Source organism: Nannobrachium achirus (assembly GCF_963921795.1).
Source record: "Nannobrachium achirus genome assembly, chromosome: 14".
Taxonomy (NCBI): Eukaryota; Metazoa; Chordata; class Actinopteri; order Myctophiformes; family Myctophidae; genus Nannobrachium; species Nannobrachium achirus.
Genome location: NC_137821.1, coordinates 25,909,011 through 25,928,710, shown reverse-complemented (window position 1 = coordinate 25,928,710; position 19,700 = coordinate 25,909,011).

Below are 19,700 nucleotides of genomic sequence, written 5' to 3'. Positions count from 1 at the left end.
TCTGTCCCGTCTGATTGTCCCCATCTGATGGTCAATTTTGTCTGTCCCGTACATGTCCTGTGCATGCTTGACCAATTGAGGATTGGTCAAGCTTCACATGCCTATTTGGCCCTCCAGACAAAATCATTCAGAATTCAGAATTCATAAAAATATAGAACTAAAGCACACAGATTTCATAGCTCTAGAACACATAGAATAAAAATTCACCGCTTCACTTCGAACCGAGATTTGATTTTTTACTGTACTTTCACACTTAAATATCCACCTGTTTCCACGGGAGTTTACTGGAGATTATTTGGACCACACTTCCGGTTTAACAGCAGACATACAAGCTCACGCCGCGTCGCAGATGCAGCCGTTGTGAGCTTGTAGATCACACTCGGCTGCGGCGCGGAAGCTCGGTACAGCGTCTGCGCAATGCACTATGGGGCGTTGGAAACTTGTGGATATATCATTCAAATGACTGTATACACTTATTTACTTACACCTAAACAAATATATTTACAGACTGCTGTCATGCTTGACCCAGTCGAATGTCCAGAAACATTGGAAGAAATGGCTTCCTCCGTGTCCCCGCTGGCCTAATTTTCTCCCTGACTGATCCTGAAATTCTTCTCTCTCTTTCTCTCTCTCTTTCTCCCCCTCTGTGTGTGTGTGTGTGTGTGTGTGTGTGTGTGTGTGTGTGTGTGTGTGTGTGTGTGTGTGTGTGTGTGTGTGTGTGTGTGTGTGTGTGTGTGTGTGTGTGTGTGTGCGTGTGTGCGTGCGTGTGTTTTCGTCTGCGCTTTTTTCTCCCCGAGACTTGCCGCAGTCTCACTCCATCAACCAAAAGATTTATCAGCTCCCCAGAAAACAAACAAGCATTGTGTGTGGTCATCCTACTGTAAGTGCCTCTAATTACCTCTTTAAAATTCTGCCAGCGAGTTTGCATTCTCGTTTTTCCCCCCATTCCCTTCCTCGTTCCCTTCCGCTCTCCGTCTCTTTCTCTCTCTCGTATCTTGAAACATGGCGAGCGATTAGTCCGCGCGACTTTATTCATTAGAGGGCACGGATCTCCCTAATGATTATTAAACAGCACACAAGTCAGGATGACCAGAGGCCACACCGTGGAACACAGAGAGAGAGAGAGAGAGAGAGAGAGAGAGAGAGAGAGAGAGAGAGAGAGAGAGATAGAGAGAGAGAGAGAGAGAAAGAGAGAGAGAGAGAGAAATAATTAGGGAGGAGAATTAGGAATGCAAAAATAGAGATTTTGTTAGGTTTAAAGCGATATTTCACTTTCAAAAAAACTTTTCGTCATTTTAGCGTCTAATCAGGCTTTTGGGAACACTTGATGTAAATGTTATCAGTCCTCCTCCTCCAGGGCTTATACCCATACACAACCATTGTAACTTCAAACTCTTTCATTTTAACCATGATACATTCATTAAAACACCCAATATCTTTTTCTGGTGACTCATACTACCCTCCTAATACGTGAGCAGACCATGTTTTTTCGATAACCTTTTTCATTAACACATGGGAAGCCAAGGTTTCTAACATTTCTAGCTGTTGCTGCTGCCGCCGTTCACTCACGCTTTATTTTGAAGAGCCTCGGAAGCTTCGTGCGTGTGCACGTGAGTGTCCACTGACGATTGAGGAAGAAAATCCATTTGTTTACAAACGCTCGCGAAAATAAAATCAAAACCGGGGCCGACCATCGCGGTAAAGTGTCGCCGTGAAAACAATCAGATCTCTGCTTCCCTGGCGTTCTTTGCACCTCATTCACAGATAAAGCTCTTTTTACGTTTCAGCCTAGAATGGAAATCAATGCAGCCTAGTCTCGCCATTTTCTCTCTCTGCGAGCCACGGTGTGACGTATGGACTAGGGTCATTCACAGGGAACACAACATGCGCGCAGCACGCTGGACAGTTAACCCTTTGTTGTCTCGTTGAGGAACGAGACAACTCTTTTTGGCAGAGCGACCTCTAGTGGCCTTATCTCGTTACTGAATGAGTTTGGCCCCTTGGGTGTTAATCTTTAATAATTCTTTATTGTATTTATTTTTTTCCATTTTCCCAAAGAATTATAAAAAAATATCTGAAAAAAAGTATTGAAAGAACACAGCCTGCTCACATATTAGGAGGGTAGTATGAGTCACCAGAAAAGATAATGGGTGTTTATAAATAATCTATCATAGATAAAATGGAGTTTGAAGTTACAATGGGTGTGAATGGGGAGAGGCCCTGGGCCTGGAGGGCCGGATAACATTCACATCAAATTTATAAATATTGAATCAAGCAAATTAAAAACTGTTCAGGGTGTTCATAAAAGTCTGATGTCTTATCCCTTTAAGACACTGGCCCAAACATATTCTTACATGCAGGCAGAAAGGGACAACATGGCCTCAGATGGCACCGCAATGCAACATCCACTTTAGGAGATTGGAGGCGAGATAGACAGACAGACAGACAGATCCATTGCATTGTGACAGGTGGATAATCACCCGTTAAAACCAACCTTTTGATTAGGAATATACAGTCCACAGACAAACACTTGAGTGCTGGATGACAAGAGGACACACCCCACACACTCTCGTGATCAAACACTCTCTCATGTGCACTTTAAACCCTCTCAGATCCCGTCGCACACCCAATGTTAATATGCGAGCGCGCGCAAGCGCACACACACACACACACACACACACACACACACACACACACACACACACACACACACACACACACACACACACACACACACACACACACACACACACACACACACACACACACACACACACACACACACACACACGCGCACCCGCTCATAACACAAGCACGCAAACACTCCTTTCCTGTCTCTAGCTCTCTTCAATCCACACCTGATGTTATCAGTAAGGGAGATTTATGCACTAGCCGGAGTGAATTTATGAGAGCCGGCCCCCTCAGTCAGGGGGCCGGCTAAGAAATTGCTTCGGAAGGGAAGGAGAGTGAGCAGGGGCGTCACAAGGGGGGGGGACTGAGTTACTAGGGCCCAAGGCGGAGGAGCCTGGAATTATTTTATACTTTAGCTATTAAAAAAATAGCAGATATGATCTGCTATTTTTGAAGAGTCATGAAAATGTGTGCAAATCTTTGAATATATGTATTTTTTAAGCGAACATTTGTAACTCAAATTTAGCTTCTGGGGGGTCCCTGGAACTAAATATTTTGAGATGGGGGTCCGTGGCCACATACATATCATTTTGGGGGTCCTTCACATGAAAAGGTTTGAGCACCACTGACATAGAAACATAGGAACAAAAAAACTTAGACTTAAAAAATAGTCTACAAGTCTTGTATATCTGCTATTTTTCAATAGTTAAAGCACAAAATAATGCGTGATGAAGAACTTTCATGGGGGGCCCGCAGTCAATCCTTGTACCCAGGGCCCAGAATTTGGTGCGACGCCCCTGGAGGGGAGAGAAAAGAAGCAGAAAAGAAGGAGAAGACGAAGAAGAAGAAAACAGATTAGAAAGATTTATTTCAATCAACAGCAAGGATGTGTGATACATCCAATCTGTTTAGGTTAGTGAAACCATCATTTTGGCGAGAGAAGCACCTCGAGTCTAGATAAGGCTGAATTGCGTTTAGTGTCTCACAACAACACACCTCCCAACACACACCTCACCCTTTGCGACGTTTGCGCTGCTACGTACCTGCCTATGCTCGCTCAGATCCATTCGGCTGTCACTTTTTCTGTGTAGGAAAGGATAGAGGGGTGGGGGAGGGGTCGGCGGCGGGCTGCTAAAGGGTGATTTATACCTGTTGCGCACATGGTGCCGTGCGGCGAAAATAGCCGGGCGCTTGCAGATCGGCTATTTTCGGCGCGCGGTGCGACGCGGCAGCCGAGTATAAATCAGGCATAAAAGTGATGCATCATTCTCTGCCTTTTGTTTGTTTTGCCTGTTTCTTTCTATTGATAGATTGATTGTTACCTTGGACATCAGCGTCCGTGATGGAGGATCTGGGGATGAAAACGAAAACTGACTGGCAAGCCTATAAAACATGATCAATATTCCCAGTCTCTCCCTCTCCCTCTCCATTCATCTATTCATTTTGTTTGGCGAGCGTCTGAGGCTGTGGCCAGGGATTCCTTGTCGTCAAGGGGGAAAAGACAGTCCTCTTGTGTCTCCTACAATTACCCAATAATTGGATGCCAGTGTTTTTTGCTCTTCCCCCTTCGATACAGACAAGAGTGGTCCTGTATTTCAAATGAGCGACGGCGATCGCATACAAACAAGCTGGTTAATAGAGAGGGCCCGGTGCACTACTGCACTCCGCTGCCGACCAAGATATTTCATTTTCGCCGGGGAAGGAAAAGGTCACGGGCGGTGATGGACTAGCCAGACGCTGCTCAAACAAAGGCCAGCCTCGGAGGGCGCGAAGGACATGCACAAAGTTAGCCAGGGACCCCCCTGGGTGCCCGCGCAGGCCGCTCCTCTTACATCTCAGATGGGGAAAGAGGAATGGGGTTGAATGGGAGAGTAAAGGACACAATCACTCTGGACTGTCAGGGGCAGGCCGAGCAAATACAGAGGGGCAAATGTAGTGTACCTTTTCCCTGATTCCAAGTTCTCACACGCAAGCCGATGTATTCTGTTACTTTTTTTCTCGAGCCGACTTCTCACGGCAGGGGTCTTCAACGTTTTCAGGCCAAGGACCCCTTAGTTGAGAGAGAGATGAAGCAGGGACCCCCACAACCTTGATATAATTTCAACTGCTCTTTTTCCCCTCTACACCAAAGCTCTTTGCCGAAAATAGCCGATCTACAAGCTCACAACGCCTCGCGCTGCGAGGCGTTGTGCTTGTAGATCTGCTATTTTTGGCTAAAGTTCTCAGAATATGGACGCTAGGGGTTCAAGTGGTTAATATAAAAAAGGAGGAAAAAATGTTTCTATCACACAAAGATTTGTAGGACTTTGTAGGATTTGTCCCGGACCCCCTGTTGAAGACCCCTGGCTCACGGGAAACAGAGAGAGGTAGCACACGTGAGTTAATTAACTTGTTGGGAAGGTATAAAAGGACGGCCCGCAGCACCAGATCTGACGCACGGCAACACAACCTGGTGTTAAAGCTTTTAATGCCCTGGGGATTAATAGGCAGGAATCACGCAGCCTCCGTCTCCCGGGAGGTGAAAAGGTCAGGTGCTCTAAGGTCCTGACAGACGGCGCGATGTGATCTCTGATTAGCACCCCCCCCCCCTGGTTCCAGACACAACACTGTCCCCCCTCCCTGTGTGTGTGTGTGTGTGTGTGTGTGTGTGTGTGTGTGTGTGTGTGTGTGTGTGTGTGTGTGTGTGTGTGTGTGTGTGTGTGTGTGTGTGTGTGTGCAGGGACGTGCTGGGCCCCTGATTCAGCCCGGGAAAAAGATTTAAACTAGTGAAAACAGCCGATCTACAAGCACACAACGCCTCGCACCGCGAGGCGTTGTGTGCTTGTAGATCTGCTGTTTTCACTACTTTTGTGCGACGGCCTTGTATGATGAAGCAGGGCTTTGCTTTGCGAAAAAATGTACAAATTTGAAACTTGGAGATGCAAGGTTTCTGCCCGACAGTGACGATTTACTTTGTTGGCCGCCCAGCCCCGGAAATGGAACGAAGGCCGACATTTAATTTTTTTTCCCCTAATAATTAGTAATAATATTCCTAATAATATGGCCGGCCTGGACCGGCCGGGAATGAACCGGCCATTCGGGAGTTGTCCCGCTTTTCCCAATAGCCAGCACGTCCCTGTGTGTGTGTGTGTGTGTGTGTGTGTGTGTGTGTGTGTGTGTGTGTGTGTGTGTGTGTGTGTGTCAGATGTCGCTGATGTCACCTGACCCTGGACTAACAGGGTGGCACGTGTGTGACAGAGACTAACTAACAGCGAGAGTGACGGCCGTACCGGGTGGTCCTGGGCATAGGCGATTCTAGCCTCTTCCAGCAGGGGGTGCACGACCTCTATTACCTCATGCACGCGCGCGCAGCGCGCGTGCACGACGAAAAAAATTGCGGATATTAGCGGTTTTGTAATGTTGTTTTAGCGGATTTCTGCAGTTAATTTTGTACCCAAATGTAACACAATATAAACAAAAAAAGTGTAAAACAGGTGCTTCTTTTTCTAGACACCATATGTCTATCTATAGGATTTATTTACTTATTTTGCAGACAGAGGCAGCACAGCCAGGACATATAAAGCCAAACATCAAGTTAATCATCATTCATCAAGCAATCAAGCAGTCATTTACATTGGTGGTGTGGCACAACCACACCACCAAAGATCCATAACCAGCAGCTACCAATATTTACAAGCAAGTGAAGCAAGCATGCGCGCTCGCTCGCGCGCGCGCACACACACACACACACACACACACACACACACACACACACACACACACACACACACACACACACACACACACACACACACACACACACACACACACACACACACACACACACACACACACACACACACACACACACACACGGAGGAGAAGAAAACAGGCTGGCTAACTCCACAGTGAACAGATAGTTAAATAAAGCCATGTCTTACCTTAAGAAAATGACAAGAAAATATCCAATGTTATATTGAGGTGCCCAGAAGAAAGTGTTATTCCTTGGAGGCACAGAACACATCGTGTAATCCAGCCTCGTTGAGCAGCGCCGAAAACTTTAGTTCACGTATGGTAAATGTAAAAGCTATCCACATGTCCTATGGATGTCTGTAGTTAACCCCAGGTAGCATATTCCACTGTGAAACAACTGTTTAATTCTGTTATTTAGATAAATCTGCAGGTGTCATCATCTGCCGTTTGTTTTTCAGCTGTGCTGTCAGAGACGTTCAGACAGTCACTGTGATTGGTTGAGAAACCAGTAGTCCTATTACCTCCCGCCCCCCATTTGCTGTGATTGGTTTAGAAGTCATGCTATGGGTGCTTCAAAGGGTCAAAAAAGGCGAATTTGAGATGTTCTTCTTCTAAATCATATTGCGTGTTTATTATGATCAGGGACGGCTTCAGGGGGGGGCGAGGGAGGGCTCTAGCCCCCTCTGGTGGAGGCTTAGCCCCTGCTCAGCCCCCCCTCCCCACAGACCCAATTGTAATGAAAATTATTTACAGAATAAATAAATAAAAGATAATAAATATGTGAAAGAAAATGGACTTGCTTCTATGTAAAATCATACAATAAAATGTATTTTCTATATCTATCTGGCATCGTCAGGCATCGTCTGCCTGCCTTTGTGTGTGTGTGCTGTATCTGAAGGGCTCTAGGACCCTGGGGGTGCCTCTCACTTACGTGCGTGCTGAGCGAGTCCTTGTGTAACATGAACTCAGCTGCTGTGTTGTTGAATGTGAGGCAGCGCAGGCGACACAAAACTAAAAGTTGCAACTAACATTTCTCTACCGAAATTAAAATAGTACCTGCATGTGAGATGAGGTTTGTTTGTTAGCCAAAGCTCGTTTTGCCCCAAAACTGTGGGACATTCTGAAAGAATGGGTCTCTTCTGCAGCAGGTGAGCTGTGTGTGTGTCTGTGTGTCTGTACTCTGTACTCTGTATGTGGCAAAATGCTATAATACTATCTATGGGTTCTTGAGAATCTGGATGTTGAAGAGCTCCAAGCAGATTACTTGTTCCCCCTTTCTCTGTAGCAGTATATTGTTGACCAGTGGTTCCAAAACATTTTAGCCCAAGACCAAAAAGAGAAATGAAACATTTACCCAAACTAGTGAAAATAGCAGATCTACAAGCTCACAACACATCACTATGCACAGCTGTTGAGAGCTTGTAGATCGGCTATTTTCACTACTTCTTAAATATGTGTTTTCTAATTTATGGAATGTCTTATATTTTCATTTTAGTTATTCATAAAATTACTAAATCATGAAAACAAAGTGTAGGAAACAAAAAATTAAAGGACCCATAAAAATAATTCTGTGACTCACAAATGGGACACAGTGTTTGGGAACCAGTGTTGTAGACTATGTACAGTAGGCCCTATGCCTCAATTGAAGTGTATCTTATAGTAAAATGTTGGTCTACATGGCAAGCCATGGGTTTATTATAGGCTAGATATATCTGGTGTGTGGTTGAAGCATTTAATTTCCTTATGATTATGATATGTATGCGTACAGTAAGTGTAACCTGATGCAGATGTAGCCTGATGCAGATGTAAGACCTGTTGTGTTTGTAATGTATTGTGTGTTATACTGTAGGTATAACTCTCTGAGTGTCTGTGACTGTGCCAAAATGCAGTTTCCTATGCATTTCAGGCGTGTTGACCCCCCTCAAAACACAATTTGAGGGGGGCGGCCACCTTCGGCGGGCGGCCAGAAGGTGTCCCTTATTTGAGTCTCTGGGAGTTGGCAACCCTAAGTTGACATAGTAGTATTGGATTCTTCTAACCTGTGCTGTTTTTGTAAATCCTCGGTTACCTCGTTTACGTGTATTTTCTTTATGTGGCCCATTAAACTAGGATCATTGAATCTCGTTTGTTGTATTAGTGTTATTCATTATTGTTTGTTGCCAAAATTCATTCGCCCCTGCTCTAAAAAAGTCAGCTCCCCCATAGCCCCCCCAGTCATAATTTTCTGGAGCCGTCGCTGATTATGATCAAAAAAATCAAAATGGCCGCCTGGCGGCCAGGGGGTGCACGTGCACCCTAGGACACCCCTTAAAATCGCCTATGGTCCTGGGGATTGCACTCTGCAGTGGCGTGGCATGGGGGTTTTTCCTCGTGGTGACGGAGGAGCAGGCTCTGAAAGATTATTGATGATCCTGACCTGAGCAGATAGGTCTTTTCCAGTGGTGTAAAGTAACAAAGTACATTTACTTAAGTGCTGTACTTAAGTACAGTTTTGAAGTATTTGTACTATTGTACTTTTACTCCACTACAGTTATTTGAAAACTTTAGTTACTAGTTACTTTGCAGATCTAAATATTACAATATTATAAAACATACATAAACCACTTGCTGGACCTCCAGAAGGCATTTGACACAGTCGATCATTCTATTCTAATTGAAAAACTCAAAGCTATTGGTCTTGACAGCACAGCAGTGAGATGGATGCACTCTTACTTGGTGGGGAGGGAACAAATGGTGGAAGTCAACGGAACCCTGTCCCCCCCCCCCCCCCCCCTCCCAGTAAACTGTGGAGTACCTCAAGGGAGTATACTAGGACCACTGTTGTTCTTAATATACGTAAACGACATGTCATCTGCTTGTGACTGCAATCTGTTTCTGTTCGCGGATGACTCGGCTCTCCTAGTCTCAGGCAGAGACATATTGCAGGTTGAAAAGGCCCTTAACTGTGAACTAAACAAGATCTGCACCTGGCTCAATGACAACAGACTCTCAATTCACCTAGGTAAAACTGAATGTATTCTCTTTGGATCTAGTCAGAAACTTAGCCTAGTTGAGAACTTCACAATTAAAGTAGGTGACACTGTGATAGAAAGAAAAAAACACATCTGCTACCTGGGTTGCATCCTGGAGGCTAACCTATCGAGTGAAAAAATGACTACCAAGGTAATCAAAAAAGTCAACCAACGAATTCGTTTCTTGCAAAGGGTTGCCCCGCTGATCAATATTAAATCTCGAAAGACACTAGGAGGTGCTCTTATTGTAGCCTGGATCCAGCCTGTTCGCTCCGTTCCACATTTTGTATTGTCTCATGCGTAGAGACAATACAAAATGTGGAACGGAGCGAACAGGCTGGATCCAGGCTACTCTTATTGGGCCCCTCATTGATTATGGAGTCCTTGTCTGGTATCGCGACGCCCCAGCTGCCTTAAAGGACAACTTTAGTTTTTTACAACAAGGGTTCATATTTTAGATTGTAATTAAAGAATATAAAAGATGAATGTTAAAATTATTTCATTTACTTCTTTCTATTGTTTTAGAGATTCTTATTTCAGTGGTTGGGGGCATGCGTACAAGTGGCTAAATATGTAATTTTACACAGAATAAGCCCATTCCCAAGATACAACGCAACCTTTCATGGTTGGATGTGACTTATGGGGGCTAGAAGTGTTACTGTAAATAGCAATAAAGAAACTGCTGGCTTATTGTGTCTAAAAAGACATATTTAGCCACTTGTACGCATGCCCCCATGCGTACGCATGCCCCACATTTTAGCACGGTAAACGCGATAAAACAATAGAACGAAGCAAATGAAAACATTTTGACACTCACTTTTTCTTTTCTCTAATTAAATCTAAAATATGAACCCTTGTTGTAAAAAAACAAAGTTGTCCTTTAAAGTTAAAGCTCCAAACAGCCCAGAACAAACTAATTAGGGTTGTGCTTGGTCTTCCACCTCAGACCCACCTTACCGATCATCACCACGAAAGCGTGGGGTGGCTCAAAGTAGCTGACAGAGTAGAGCATCTTGCAATGGGCCTGGTGTACAAGATTCACTACACCTCCAAGATACCCATGTACCTGGCAAACTACTTCTTAAAGGTCAAGGATGTTCACGATCACAACACCAGAGGCAGCTCCACTAATCATCATCAACGTAGATTTAACACTAAACAAGGCTCTAACTCGTTCTCCTGCTATACCATCAACATGTGGAACGCCCTTCCACAAGCCTTAAAGGAGAGCAAATCCCTAGCCTCCTTCAAAATTGGTATGAAAAGTCACCTTCAGACAGCTGCTACCTGTGACTTGTAAATAACTTAAGCCTGATTTTATACGGTGGCCATTTGAAAATAGCCGATCTACAAGCTGAGCTTGTAGATCTGCTATTTTCAATCATTTAGTACTTTTACTTTTGGTAATTTAAGTACTTATTGATGCCAATACTTTCATAATTTTACTCAAATACATTTTGAATTCTGGACATTTACTTGTAACAGCAATGACGACATGTACTTGTAATCTACAGTAAAGTATTGATACTTTTACTTAAGTACAAAATGTGAGTACTATTTCCACCACCGGAGGTCTTTTCAGAGGGGGAAAAACATGTCATGCCTCTCATGCCTCGGACAATTAAATTGTCTGGACGTATAACAGAATTATAGCATAGACAGCCATAACGTGTTGCAGAGTTCAAGACTGCTGCTCGCCAGTCCGGGCAGAGAGAGAGAGAGAGAGAGAGAGAGAGAGAGAGAGAGAGAAAAGAATAAAAATAATCCAGCCCTTGGCACAAGTTCAATTTGAAAGGTTGGAGTAGCCCCCACATCATACCAATTGCCCTGTTTCAATCAATGAGAATACTTTCTCAGTTCAATTCAAAATTGCATTATCCCATAAGGGGAATTTGGTTTGCAGACAGGATTTGCAATAAAACAAAATAAATCCCCGTGCTATGCAAAATACAGATAAGCATCAGTTGATACGACCAGACAGGGAGTCAATAACTCGATGCAGTGGGGGGGGGGAAAAAAATAAATAAAAAGTAGGACATCAGTGCAAATTACAAAAGTTCTTATATAGGGTTATTAGGTATTCAAATGGCATGCTGATTGTTTGCTACATTCCCTTGCCCTTCTCCGTGCCGTCGTCATTGTAAATGTCCAGACTCCTGCAACTCCTGCCAAGAAAACAAGATAATGCAGGAGTCAATACAGAAGTATTTGTTACTGGCGTTGGCTGCCTTGTGTGTGTTTTACTGATTTAATGTGTTGATGAAAATTAATGTCAGCCTTTGATAAACAAATGCAATTTATTTTCCGAGGCAAGTCTTTGCGTCTCGTTTTATATGGGGCAGAAACAATTTGGTGTTTTTTAGTTTTGATGGAAGAACCAGCATGTAAATTAAAAGGATAATACTACTGTATGTATGCATGTATGTATACAGTATGTACTGTATATATGTGTGCGTGCGTATGTAAGTGCATAATTATGTATGTACTGTATGTATGTACTGTGAAACTCATGAGGAGAGTTTGGCTCATAGTTGATCATCTATGCATGTTTTCTCCCCCTCTGAATCTCTGTTGCATCAACATTGTTCTTATGAAACACATTTGTAATAATAATAATAGGTGAAGTTGAAGTATTTATAATGATTAATATTTCTATTAGACCGTCACCACACTAGTCAAAATGCCCATAAGCATTCAGTTTGTCAATGCGGGGACGATGCTGTCTGGATTTTCCGTGTACAGTGTGGATTTGTTACTAAACACCGCATCAGGCACGTGCACACATAGACATGAAAGGGGGCTTGAGCCCCTGCCCTTTTAACAGACTGTAAAAAGTGCCCTCTCCAGACCATGAATGCCGTTTTCACTATGGTGAAAGAAATGCAAATGCCCTCTTTCCATTCCGTTCCTGAAGGCAGCATTCAAGAGAATTGCCTTGTCCAAACTCTCCTGAACTTGAATGCAGCAACTTATGTTGAAAGAATTGGCCTCTCTGTGTAGAAATCCATGCTGTACGCCACATCTCCAATATTGCCTTTTTACTGCTTAGTTTAGTGTGGTATAGAGTACCCGAAAATAGCCAGCGACGCGTTGTGAGCTTGGAGGTCTGCTATTTCTGCTATTTTGACCAAAAGGCCCTTTTAGAAACTTCAGCCCCTGCCTCTCTAACATTCTCTGCACGTCCCTGCACCGCATTGTGATTTGTGTGGGTTTGTTCATAAACTGGACACACACTGTAGTAACTTACTACCGAGCGCTACTGATTAGACAGGGAGGCCATGCCATTTGCACCCATCGGCTATAAATTGTACAGTACCATTTCAGTGGTGTTGTACTGCAATGGTATATGAAATCCACAGTGGTGGGAAAAGTATCAATACTGCAATGTAGAAAAAAATTCTCTTAGAAGTAAAAGTCCGGAATTAAAAAAAATACTTCAGTAAAAGTACAAAAGTGTTGATATCAAAAAATGTACTTAATGGTGCGAGACGTCGTGATCTTGTAGATTGTCTTTTTTCACTATAGTTTAGTACATTTATTTAATGATGAAAACAAGCGTTTTTTGGACATACAAGGTTTCCACCCGACAACGACGTTATGTAAATGTACTTGGTTACCTTCCACCAGTGGAGATCCAGGGGCCAGGGGTATTCCGTTCCCTGCCTCTTGTACACCTCGCCGCTAATCTCCCGGCTGGGTCAACGTGAGAACAATTAAACGGGGAGAGCGGCGTGGCCCCTCCAGGACCCCGGGGCCTTGTCATGTGGGCAGGGAGGTGAACTCAGGCACCACTGCTGGGAGATAACGCATCATTAAACCATTTAGAACGGGTACACTTATTGTGTATCATTATTTTATGCTTTAGCTATTGAAAAATAGCAGATATACAAGCTCACAGCGCGGCACCGAGTGCCGCACTGCGAGCTTGTAGATCTGCTATTTTTGAAAAATCATGATTTTTTTTGCAAGTCTTTGAATATATCTACTTAAAAGCGAACATTTTTAACTAAATATTTACTTCTGGGTGGTCCCCGGAACAACATATTTTGAGATGGGGGTCCGCGGCCAAATACCTGTAATTTTGGGGGTCCTTGACATGAAAAGGTTTGAGAACAGCATGATTTAGAGGAAGGATTTAGAAGTCGGGTCAAGGTCGGATCAAAGATATTCAAAGACTTGCACTCATTTTCACGATTTTTCAAAAATAGTAGATCTACAAGCTCGCAGCGCGGCACTCGGTGCCGTGCTGTGAGCTTGTATATCTGCTATTTTTCTAAAGTTAAAGCATAAAATTATGGTCAAAGTGGTTAAAATCTAACGCGACTCGGGCGCGTTCCAGGTATTTGAGAGTTAAACCATCCATACCGGGAACGCATCTGTGTCACTTTAGATTTCAACCACTTCAACCATTATTTTATACTTTAGCTATTCCAAAAAAATAGCAGATCTACAAGCTCATAGCGCGGCACCGAGTGCCGCGCTATGAGCTTGTATACCTGCTATTTTTTGGGAAAGTCATGAAAATGTGTGCAAATCTTTTAATGTATTTATTTTTTTAAGCGAACATTTGTAACTCAAATCTTTCTTTCATGGGGTCGCTGGAACAATATATTTTGAGATGTGGGTCCGCGGTCAAATACATATAATATCTGGGGGGTCCTTGACATTAAAACGTTTGAGAACCACTGACATGGAAACATACCTTTTTTTTTTTCAGAAAACTGTCAGGATTTTGAAAGAACGTTTCGTAGAACCGGGTCCTGAAGCGTTAATGAATCAGGAAGTGGAGCCCGAGCTCCTCGGCACCCCAGTCATCTCTATCAGACCACACCCCATTGCCTCTCGCTAATGAATAATGCATGAGGGCCCTGCTGGTTCCAGGTGTGACTGGATTCAGCAGTGAAAAAAATAATAAAAGACGGAGAGAGAAAAAAAAAAGTATGAATATTCAGTGACAGTGGTGGTAATGAAATCAAAATGTTCAGTTTCGGGGGTCCGTTTTTTTTCAGAGATTGCCGTGAGTCCATCTCCGCGGTGCGTAACTGGTAGACTGTGCTGATGGAGAGAAATGAGAGTCTTTATGTGCACTGACAGGGCTGAAATCTTTGCCCTGCACTTCTAATGGCTCGTCTTGACTGCACATGGAGATGTCATCGCGGCGAGGAGGAGGAGGCAACGACGGCAGCCATTTTGTCCTGGCAAAGAGACGGTGGTTCGTTTGTCCGAGCGCAGCCAGGAGGACACTGATGAGCAGATTCAGGACAGAGAAATGCATGTTCTCCCCGTGTCTCCTAGGGTTGATACCCTCACAAAAACATGCACGTATAATCCTGGTCTCAATAATGCCTCCCCCTGGCCAGCCGGGGCGCCTGATGGAGGGGAAAGGAACTGGTTGGAATAACGTGTTCCTTCCACGCGCTACGTCCAAACCAGGGAAATCTCCACTATCAGGTGAAAAGAAGCAACTTGGACTCCTCATGCATAGAAGGAAGCATGAGGTCAGTCCGTTGTCTCCCCAGGTGCGGCAGAGGGAAAGCAGAACCCAGGATTACATAGGCAATTGGCACTGGGTGAAAAAATGGGTTACAAAATTGTGGGATAAAAAATGTAAAACAAAAAAGGACAGAGAAATGGATAATCCATCGCTCAATGTAAACACTAGTACAGACGTAATTTAACCGGCGTTGCTCAGCACCCCAGAAGTGAAGACATTTGTTCTGTGAGTGTGAACACATGCTACTGCTTCCTAAAGATTTTTGTCCAAAACTCACATCAATATCTAACACATCTCTGGAGTCATCTGACAATATACATCATCTTATCGTCGTTGTCGGGTGGAAACCTTGTACGTCCAAAACCGTTTGTTTTGTATTTATCATTTTTAAAATGACTTAAACTAGTGAAAACAGCAGATCTACAAGCACACAACGCCCCGCGGTGCGAGGCGTTGTGTGCTTGTAGATCAGCTGTTTTCACTACTTTTGTGCGATGGCCTTGTATGATGAAGCAGTGCTTTACTTTGCGAAAAAACATACAAATTTGAAACTTGGAGATACAAGGTTTCTTGCCCGACAGTGACGTTATGTATCCTTTTTAGCAGCGGCTAAAATCACAAAACACAACAAGGTGAGAGAATTAAAGAGAGAGAGAGAGAGAGAGAGAGAGAGAGAGAGAGAGAGAGTCAATTATTAGTTCCCAATAAGATTTACAGAGAAAATTGCCATGTTTTGGGCCTAGTTATGAATGGTGATTAATCATGATTAATTAACTATTAATCTATGATTAATCTGATTAGAGGAGGGAGATCTCTGTCGCTGCACTAGCAGCACCTACAGGTTGGTCAGTGTGCCTGTTCAGTGGGCTGTGGGACTGCTAAGATTAGCCTCAAATGCATTACGTCCTCTTGGTGAAACACCTGCATGTCATGTGTGTCGAAGAAGACGTGTCCATGTCTATTTCTTCCCTACGACCAAACTATAGGAATTCCCAACCTGTTGGGTGGTGGGCCATGAGGATATTACAAGTGGGCCCCCAAATAATTGGCAAATAAATGTTAATATTAAACAATTCATGTTTTAAAGGGGAAGATGTTAGCTGTGACAGGGACATGCAGAGAGGCAGGGGCTGAAATTTCTAAAAGGGCCTTATGGTGAAAATATCGAAAATAGCAGACCTCCAAGCTCACAACGCGTCGCGCTGCGACACGTTGTGAGCTTAGAGGTCAGCTATTTGTGTTGCTTTTCACACTGAACAAAGCATAATCAAGTCAATACTGTAGATGTGGCGTACAGCATGGACTTTTACACAGAGGGCAATTCTTTCAACCTAAGATGCTGCATTCAAGTTCAGGAGAGTTTGGACAAGGCAATTCTCTTGAATGCCGCCTTCAGGTATGGCATGGAAAGAGGGTGTTTGCATTTCTTTCACTATGGCAAAAACTGCATTCATGGTCTTGAGAGGGCACTTTTTAGAAGCGGATAAAAGGGCAGGGGTCTCAAGCCCCCTTTGGTGTCTGTGTGCACGTGCCTGAGCTGTGACAAGGGACTCTAACACACAATCAATCTGAAATTGGCTTAAAGGGATAAAAAAAGGATAGTAATTGATGGAAAAAAGTTACTTTTTGAGCAAACTATCCATTTGACGACTAGGGAAAACAAAAGGTAACTCTTGACGCAGTGAGTCCATTCCCCTCCCCCCGAAGCCCACAGCAGATGCAGACGCACAGCTAGGTGTTGGCCTTTACAGGTTATGTCCGGCAGTGGTGTTACACACACAGGGAGAGAGAGAGAACACAGGAGAGGAAGACCATGTCAGAGTCCGTCATAGACAAATGGCCGAGCCTCCGAAGGTTAATGTCCACCATGTGTGAAACAGAGGGCCGCGGGAGGCCAACGCATCTGCAGGAGAGGAGGGGTGGAAAAAGGCACGTACCAGACACCCCGGCAGGCGCGTAGGGCTCTAGCCGCTGATTAATGCCATACTTTGGCTAATTACCTCCTTGGCGGACGTTAGCTTTAACCCATGCAGGCCTAGAATCATTGAATGCTTTAACCAGTGAGAAATGGCAGATATACAAGCTCACAACGCGGCACCGAGTGCCGCGCTGCGAGTTTGTAGATCTGCTATTTTTTTGAAAAAGTCGTGAAAATGTGTGCAAATCTTTGAATATATGTATTTTCAAAGCAAACATTTGTAACTCAAATTTTGCTTCTGGGGGGGGGGGGGGGGGTCCCTGGAACTAAATATTTTGAGATGCGGGTCCGTGGCCAAATACATATCATTTTGGGGGTCCTTCACATGAAAAGGTTTGAGAACCACTGACACAGTAGTCTCTCAAGAACATACTAACTGAGCTCCAGTTGCGTGAAAAGGACCTTTTCTTTGACGATGGCCGGCCAGATTGCTGACATAGAAACATAGGTTTTTTCAAAAAAATCAAAGAACGATTCAAAAGACACTTATAGAATCAGGTCAAAATTTGAATTTTCATGATTTTTCAAAAATAGCAGATCTACAAGCTCGCAGCGCCGCGCTGTGAGCTTGTATATCTGCTATCTTTCAATAGTTAAAGCATAAAATAATGATGATGTGTACCCGTTCTAAATGAGTTAATGACACGAGTCATCAGAATATGCCAGCGTTGGATGGATAGCGGGCGGGGGGTGCGTGTGGGTTGGAGGGGGTGGTGGGGGGGCAGCTGAAGGCAGAGAGGGAGAGGAAGGAGAGATATCAGCCCAGCCGAGCGTCGGAGGGAGTCGTCGACTGTGCCTTCCCACCCCATTAGGTCGAGTCCGACGTCGTGCCGTCCATTTCTGAATAATAACCATCGCTTAGCCCTCCCCCCACCCACCACCACCGCCAACACCGCCACCGCAAACCCCGCTGCCACATCACCCCGTCGCCCTTCCCTCAGTCCACCAGACCAGCTTCGACTGGGTCCATTTGGTACCCTGTGACGCTTTCAGCCAAACTCTAATTTACAAGGAAATAAATGGCTTCCGTAATAACGAGGGCTCCAGTGCCCTAATCTCAGTGCCGCCGATCTCTCTAACCCCCAATGCAAAAAAAAAAAGAAAAAAAGAAAAAGATCCATTCCTGTGCATGCGTCGCACAGTTTGGAGCCAGGATGTTAGCGTGAAGTAGACAGCGTCGTTACCTGAGAAGATGGAGTGAAGCTCGACGTCCCCTCCCACGTCCCCCCCGTCCCCCTGAACCAATGGAACGAGGTCCTCCTGATTGGCTGGGTGTGCTGTCCTTCAGTAGTGTGGTCCAGGGACGTGCAGAGAATGTTAGAGAGGCAGGGGCTGACATTTTTGAAAGGGCCATTTGGTGAAAATATTGAAAATAGCAGACCTCCAAGCTCACAACGCGTCGCGCTGCGACACGTTGTGAGCTTGGAGGTCGGCTATTTTCGGTGCTTGATACCACACTAAACTAAGCATAAACAAGTGAATGCTGGAGATGTAGCGTAACGGCATTGATTTCTACACAGAAAGGACAATTATTTCAACGTAAGATTCAAGTTCAGGAGAGTTTGGACAAGGCGATTCTCTTGAATGCTGCCTTCAGGTATGGCATGGAAAGAGGGCATTTGCATTTCTTTCACCACAGTAAAAACTGCATGCATGGTCTGTCGAGGGCACTTTTTACAGACGGATAAAAGGGCAGGGGCTCAAGCCCCCTTTGATGTCTATACGTGCGCGTGCCTGGTGTGGCCATCCAAGCCCCCCCCAGTGGAAGTGGCTACCTCTGTTGGCTGAGCTAATTTGGATATCCTCTCGACCGTGAAATATGGGACCGAGTTGCTAAATGAGCAATTAATCCCAGTGAGATACCATGTACCTGTGAAAACTTTGACGTAGGAAAGAGAAAAGGAGAGGAAACTAAGGCTTATCATTTCAAAAGACCTTAACCTAACTAATAATGTCTAACCATCTATATATTGATAGATAAAACTGCCCCAGCCACATTGGTGGGAATTAGCCAAACGGTAGCCTTCCCTAACACAGGCTGATTTTGGTCTAGAGGGGGCGGATCCACCGGCTGAAAACAGCCGCTGGATCTTATTGGTTCACTATCTGTGCCATGGCCCGCCTCCCACTTCCTATGCCAGAAATTGTAGCAGGTTACCCCAGGCTTTTATTTTTCTTCCAATCGCCGAAATAAAAGCCTGGGTTTCCGAGGCTAGCCAAACGGAGACACCTTCCAAACAAAAACGACTTGACAAATGGGAGAGTGTTTTTTGCAGGTCTTTCAGTCCGAGTGTATCAAAAAAGCAACTGGGTTAAGGCAGTGGAAGCTTGTGATTGGCTGCGCGGAGGTGACGAAAGTCGGGGTGACGGAGATACACCTAAACCTAACCTTAACCCTAACCCTTATAACCTCAGCAAAACGAATGCTGGTGAATGCTAACCTGGTGAAATGCTAACCTGCTGACGCTGGTGAATGCTAACCTGGTGAATGTTAAACTGGTCAGACCAACGGTGCTTAACTCAGTCGGTGCCATATTTAAAGTGGGATGACCTCTTATATTGCCGGTTCGCCAACAAAGGGTTAAAAAAATAGTGTGCACGCTGGTGCACACATTCGTGCACAGATCATGCACTATGCATGTGCATGCTTTTCACAGCTTTCAAACAAAAAAATCCGCTTGGAAATCCGTTCAGGCATTCAGGAGAAAGGAGCCCTTATGTTTTCTTCAAATGTAAACAAACATGGCTGCCATGTTTGAAAGATGGGGTTGGTATGGGGGTTAAACATGCAATTTCGCGATCGCGATCATGCCTAGTACACTGTTGGAGGTCCAACATTTTTTTTTTCAAAAAC